Raw genomic sequence first — 7,894 nt, forward strand, 5'->3', positions numbered from 1 at the left:
AAACATCCGGAGGGCTGAAGTTTGCCCATGCCTGCTCTTGAGCCATTGTGCAGAGTTTCACAAGTGACAGGACTGGATGGAAATGTGAATTACCAATTAATTCACATTGCTATGCCTTTATTAAATAGTTTTCACCAGCCTATCTGTTCTTAGGTAATTATTGCCCTGCTTTTCCCCTTGCTTCAATTTACATCAATGGCATCATTGCGGTTGTGTGGGTTTGGATGGGAGAACAAAATAAATAAATTGTGCAGTGTAATAATAATCATCATCATCATCATCATCATCATCATCATCTTTATTTATACCCCACCACCATCTCCCCAAAGGGGACTCGGGGCAGCTTACATGAGGCCAAGCCCAGTAATACATTACAACAGAATAAAACCAAAACACAATATAAACATTGCAATAAAAATAAATAAAACATAAGAATACAATAAAACAGTGCAAAAATACAGTGAGAGATAAATCACAATCACAATGGGTGGGCCACATATATAAGATAAAATGATAAAAACTCAGGATGAGATAGAAATAAAATGGAAATATTTCTGAGGAAGAAGCTCATTGAAAACCTAGGCCTGCTCCTTCATTGTGTATTCCAAAATTCCTGGGTTCTCAAGTCCTATCATATGCAAAATCAAGCTTTGCAAGTTTATTTCCAAATATTTTAAAGCCATGGTTGAATCTCTAGATACAGAAGCCCAGGGTAAGGAAGGCTGACTGTACAATATCCCCTTTCTAACACAGACAGCACTTGTGCTCTTGCTGACCATCTGTTTAGCACACCCAAAAAGACCACAATGTGCATGTGCAAGAGGGTTTTGTGCCCATTAGGATATATCCTTGCATCTAGTTATTGGCATTACAGTGACACAGTCACGGCCTCCACTCCAATATGTAGAGCTATGTCTGTGGCCGTTAGATATGTGGGTGACTGTGCTATCTGGACAGCAAAATGATCCCCTTATGCATTCTTTGAATGTTATAGGCAACCCCTCTCTATAATATAGAGCTGGGCAGATTTTGTTGGACTGCAGCTATCATACATTAATAATGAGGGAAGATGGGAGTTGCAGTACCAAGTCTCTGGAGGGCTGCCCATTTCCCCACTACTGCTACTACTTTCCAAGTTCCCAATGTGGTGCACATGCCCCGCAGGGGAGAAATGTAATTTTTACGGGGGACAATTCAAGAATGCGTTTTTAAGACTGAATGTCTTGCATTTTTAATGGTTCTAGGGACCTCATATAAAGTGCAGGCAGTCCCCAAATTACAAACAACATAGGTTGTGTAGGTTTGTTCTTAAGTTGAATTTGTATGGAAGTCTGAACAGGTACATTTTTAAGTATAACTCCAGCTATACACACACAAATACACTTTGGATAGCAATGGGAACATGTTTGTCACGTTTGTTTTGCTGTCTGTGCCCCTGTTGAGAAGATTTCACCTCACGTTCTGACCCTGTGATAACTGGATTTTGAAAAAAAAATGATTTGTTGTGGAAACAAAGATTGGTGAGAAAGCTTCAGTGGAGACACATTTCCCTGCTGATCATTCTTTCACAAGTGAATTTCCCTTCCTCGGGTAGATTTCTTTCACTTCCTGTTGTCTTAGCCCTGTTATTGATTGTAAGTAATTTGTAAGTCAGGCGTTTGTAAGTCTGGAACTGCCTGTATATAAATATACATTGCAACATATAAATTTTAAAAAATTAAAATCAGGATGTACACGGCAGTCAGCTGGTGGCACTGGAGAGGAGGAAAGCCTGCTAATAGAGAGGAGAGGGGAGAGCTAAGTAGAGAGTGTATGAGCACAGAAAAGTGAGGCCACTTTCATTCCAAACACCCAATTCCTCAGTGTTCTTTTAATATTACAAAATATACAAAATATATAAAAATGTATTTTTGTTCTGCATATGTATGTAGCAAGAAACCTGTGAAAAAATCCAAAGCACATTCATTACTTTCATAGGTAAGCCAATATTTTATATGAAAAGAAAATTAAAAAGAGGTGATCAGCCGCAAGAAAATGAGCATCAGGTGGCAGGGTATTCTCACCAAATACACACAATGAAGTTGGACACTTGTGTTATACTGACTCCGATGCAAATTGCTGAAACCATTTGTCCCTCGAACATGACTACTGCCCACGTGATAGTTGTTCTATTTAATTACTTAACTTTATCAAGAGGGAAGTGTTTTCATTAGCAAAAACCGGTTTGTGACCTTTTAGGCTTCCTCCACATGAACAGGACTTCACTTTTTGAATGTCAAGAGGCCGGGGGGGGGGAGGGGCATCACTGCTCTTAAGTCCTTCAGAGTGACCCTATGGCCAACTTCCTCATGCTGGAGTACAGAGATTACTAGATTTATTATTATTTATTTATTTACTAAGCTTATATACCACCCCTCTTAGCCCGAAGGCAACTATATATCACTTTATTTATGACTTTCCAATTTCACATGGACCCCTGTGTTCCTGATCCCAATGGATGTGGAGAGATGACTGTAACTTCAATGTGTTGCAGACTACAGTGAAACATCAGTGGCACATTTATTTACAAATAGAGCCAAATACCTTACTTTAAATAAATGCTTTGCAAACTATAGTAGTAATCTGGCCTCTACATGTTATGAACTGATAAACCCATAGCTACCCTCACATGAAGTAAATACTCCAAGTGGTTCACGATATTCTTATCTTTGGAGTGCCAGACAGAAACAGACTTGCTAAAAGTGGCCCCAAACAATTTAAAAAGTGTGTTCCTGTGTGTACCTATGTAAAAGTAGTAAAGGGAAATGCATATGGATTAAAAAAGGCAGGCTTTTGACACAGGCTCCTTTTTGAACTGTGAGAAATCACTCCGTGTTAGCAACGTGGATATTAATGTGGACACTTAAGAGTTTTCCATATTTTTCTAAGAGGAGAAATGATATTCAGGCTCTGTATGTAGTTTTATGAATCATAAATGAAAGTCATGTTAAGACTTAAATCCCATCTCCAAGATCTCTTGTTATATAGATGCAAATTTTCCAAAACCTGACAGAAGTCGAAAACTTGGAAACACTTCTTGCCCCAGGAATTTTGGCTAAGTGATACTCAACCTGTGGAGTTTAATTTCATTTTTAATTAGTTTTAATTTAGTTTTTTTTTATTCAATTGAGTTTTATATCAGTGCAAGAGTCACTTGGGAACCCCAGCTGGCCACTTCCCTGCAGGAAAACCACTTTTCCTGGTTCTAACGTTTGCACATTTCAAAAACGTTACATAAATCCCAGAAGCCAGGCCTGGCACAAAGTGAGTTGAACGCACAAGTATCCTTTTAGGCTGTGGGAGAACTCCAATGTTTCCCTTTCCTCTCCTGAGTTCGTCTTCAGCCTAATAATAATAATTCTATTTCTTGCTCGCCTCTCGAGGCGGGTTACAACACAGTTAAAACACATAACACTATATAATTTTTGTTCCTGGGATATAAATGTCATTTGCAAATTGGTTCTATCACAAAAACATGGACAATGTTTATTGAGCTGCAAAAGCTTTAAAATGGCATATGAAATCTTAAAAATGGCTGCCACAAAAAATATTTTTGACGTATAACCACTACTTTCAAAGGAAGTACTGCACAGTTAGACAAGAAACAATACTTTCAAATCAGGAAGAGAAAACTTGTCAGATTTTGTTACACAGTGCAATCATTGTAAAGATTCGATATAGACATATTAAAATGTATTTCGATAAAATAGATATTAAAACACATAGCTCCGAGTGATCTACACTGTAGAATTAATGCACTCTAACACTACTTTAAATGCCACAACTCAATGCTATGAAATGTCTTCCATTGTCAATTTGTTCTGTTTATATTCATTTTGCTTCATTATTTGTTTACTTTTAATATTGGTAATATGTTTATTACTGTTCACATTGTTTGCATGGTTATATTCAGAGTGCTGTAAGCCACTCTGAGTCCTCTCGGAGAGATGGGGCTGGGTACAAATAAAGTTATTATTATTATCATCATCATCATGGGAGTCGTAGTTTTACAAGGTTCGTAGCCTTCTTTGCACGAGAATGTTGGGGCTTTACCAAAATGCAACTCCCAGGATTCCATAACACTGAGCCATGGCAGATAAAGTGAGGCTGAACCACATTCATTTAACAGTGTAGACACACCCAGAGAAAAGAGTATTAATAATATTTATTATTATTATTATTATTATTATTATTATTATTATTCAGTTCTTGTGGATTTTTTCGGGCTATATGGCCATGTTCTAGAGGCATTTCTCCTGACGTTTCGCCTGCATCTATGGCAAGCATCCTCAGAGGTCTGCTAGAGCTGGGATAAAGGGGTTTATATATCTGTGGAATGACCAGGGTGAGACAAAAGGCTTTTGTAAGTTGGGCTAGGTGTGAATCTTTTCAACTGACCACCTTGATTAGCATACAATGGGCTGACAGTGCCTGGAGCAAACTCTTCTTGAAAGGTGATTAGATGTCCCTGCCTGTTTTTCTCTCTGCTGTTTTAATTTTAGAATTTTTTATTACTGGTAGCCAGATTTTGTTCATTTTCATGGTTTCTTCCTTTCTGTTGAAATTGTCCACATGTTTGTGGATTTCAATGGCTTCTCTGTGTAGTCTGACATGGTGGTTGTGAGAGTGGTCCAGCATTTTTGTGTTCTCAAATAAAATGCTGTGTCCAGGTTGGTTCATCAGGTGCTCTGCTATGGCTGACTTCTCTGGTTGGAGTAGTCTGCAGTGCCTTTCATGTTCCTGGATTCTTGTTTGGGCGCTGCGTTTGGTGGTCCCTATGTAGACTTGTCCACAGCTGCATGGTATACGGTAGACTCCTGCAGAGGTGAGAGGATCCCTCTTGTCCTTTGCTGAACGTAGCATTTGTTGGATTTTCCTGGTGGGTTTGTAGATTGTTTGTATGTTGTGTTTCCTCATCAGCTTCCCTATGCGATCAGTGGTTCCCTTGATGTATGGCAGGAACACTTTTCCTCTGGGTGGATCTTCATCTTTACTCTTGTGGCTTGTTCTTGGTCTTGCAGCTCTTCTGATGTCTGAGGTGGAGTATCCATTGGCCTGTAGAGCCCAGTTGAGGTGGTTCAGTTCATCTTGGAGGAGGTGGGGTTCACAGATTCTTTTTGCACGGTCTGCCAAGGCTTTAATGGTGCTTCTTTTTTGACTTGGGTGATGGTTGGAGTTTTTATGTAGATATCTATCTGTGTGTGTGGGTTTTCTGTAAACGGTGTGACCCAATTGTTGATCAGGTTTGCGGATGACTAGGACATCTAGAAAAGGCAGTCTTCCTTCCTTTTCTTTTTCCATGGTGAACTGGATGTTAGGGTGGATGCTGTTAAGATGTTCCAGGAACCTGTTGAGTTCTTCATCTCCATGGCTCCAAATGGTGAAAGTGTCATCCACATATCTGAACCATATAGTGGGCTTTTTGGTTGCTGTTTCAAGAGCTTGTTTTTCAAATTGTTCCATGTAGAAGTTAGCTATGACTGGGCTGAGAGGGCTCCCCATAGCTACTCCATCTTTCTGTTCGTAGAATTCATTGTCCCACTGAAAATAGCTGGTGGTGAGGCAATGGTGAAACAGCGCCGTGATGTCTTCTGGGAACCTCTGGTTGATGAGTGCCATGGTGTCTGCAACTGGGACCGTTTACAGAAAACCCACACACACAGATTGATATCTACATAAAAACTCCAACCATCACCCAAGTCAAAAAAGAAGCACCATTAAAGCCTTGGCAGACCGTGCAAAAAGAATCTGTGAACCCCACCTCCTCCAAGATGAACTGAACCACCTCAACTGGGCTCTACAGGCCAATGGATACTCCACCTCAGACATCAGAAGAGCTGCAAGACCAAGAACAAGCCACAAGAGTAAAGATGAAGATCCACCCAGAGGAAAAGTGTTCCTGCCATACATCAAGGGAACCACTGATCGCATAGGGAAGCTGATGAGGAAACACAACATACAAACAATCTACAAACCCACCAGGAAAATCCAACAAATGCTACGTTCAGCAAAGGACAAGAGGGATCCTCTCACCTCTGCAGGAGTCTACCGTATACCATGCAGCTGTGGACAAGTCTACATAGGGACCACCAAACGCAGCGCCCAAACAAGAATCCAGGAACATGAAAGGCACTGCAGACTACTCCAACCAGAGAAGTCAGCCATAGCAGAGCACCTGATGAACCAACCTGGACACAGCATTTTATTTGAGAACACAAAAATGCTGGACCACTCTCACAACCACCATGTCAGACTACACAGAGAAGCCATTGAAATCCACAAACATGTGGACAATTTCAACAGAAAGGAAGAAACCATGAAAATGAACAAAATCTGGCTACCAGTAATAAAAAATTCTAAAATTAAAACAGCAGAGAGAAAAACAGGCAGGGACATCTAATCACCTTTCAAGAAGAGTTTGCTCCAGGCACTGTCAGCCCATTGTATGCTAATCAAGGTGGTCAGTTGAAAAGATTCACACCTAGCCCAACTTACAAAAGCCTTTTGTCTCACCCTGGTCATTCCACAGATATATAAACCCCTTTATCCCAGCTCTAGCAGACCTCTGAGGATGCTTGCCATAGATGCAGGCGAAACGTCAGGAGAAATGCCTCTAGAACATGGCCATATAGCCCGAAAAAATCCACAAGAACTGAGTGATTCCGGCCATGAAAGCCTTCGACAATACATTATTATTATTATTATTTGAAACACAACAAGATGAGTCCACAGCAGACACTCTGCTGGCTGTTGAATTGGATCACATGTCGGACACTTCCCAAGTGTCTAGGACTGTGTAACGTATCGGCGAATGATGCATGCCGATCCCAGTAAGGTGGCCTTCTGCAGCTGGCAGATGGTAATTTTGTCAGCACCGATTGTGTTTAAGTGCAGGCCAAAGTCTTTAGGCACTGCACCTAGTGTGACAATCACCACTGGGACCACCTTGACTGGCTTGTACCAGAGTCTTTGCAGTTCAATCTTTAAATCCTCATATTGTGTCAGCTTTTCCAGTTGTTTCTCTGCAATCCTGCTGTCATCTGGGATTGCGACATCGACGATCCATACTTTGTTTTTTAACACAATTGTGAGGTCAGGAGTATTGTGCTCCAAAACTCTGTCTGTCTGAATCTGGAAGTCCCAGAGGAGTTTGGCATTTTCATTCTCTGTAACTCTTTCCAGCTTGTGATCCCACCAGTTCTTTATTGCAGGCAGATGGTATTTGTGGCACAAGTTCCAATGAATCATCTGAGCAACAGTGTTATGCCTCTGCTTGTAGTCTGTCTGCGCAATCTTCTTGCAGCAGCTGAGGATGTGATCTATTGTTTCATCTGCTTCCTTGCAGAGTCTACACTTGGGATCTGTTGTCGACTTTTCAATTCTGGCTTTGATGGCATTGGTTCGAATGGCTTGTTCTTGGACTGCCAGAATCAGGCCCTCCGTCTCCTTTTTCAGAGTTCCATTTGCGTTAGGATTAGGGTTTGGGTTAAGATTAGGGTTAAGGGTTAGGGTTTCCATTATTATTATTATTATTATTATTATTATTATTATTTTCTCTGGGTGCTTCTACACTGTTGAAAGAACGTGGTTTGGCCTCACTTTATCTGCCATGGCTCAATCCTATGGATTATTATTATTATTATTACCACTAAAGGTAAAGGTTTCCCCTTGACATTAAACGTCTGACTCTAGGGGATGGTGCTCATCTCCATTTCTAAGCCGAAGAGCCAGTGTTGTCTATAGGCACCTCCAAGGTCATGTAGCCAACGTGACTGCACGGAGCACCATTATGTAATAGTAGGAAAGCTGTGTCCAGAAGCTCTGAGCCTTATGTTCTTTTTGCTTCGCTCCTTCG

Source organism: Anolis sagrei, chromosome 2 (genome assembly GCF_037176765.1).
Source record: "Anolis sagrei isolate rAnoSag1 chromosome 2, rAnoSag1.mat, whole genome shotgun sequence".
NCBI classification, from domain to species: Eukaryota; Metazoa; Chordata; class Lepidosauria; order Squamata; family Dactyloidae; genus Anolis; species Anolis sagrei.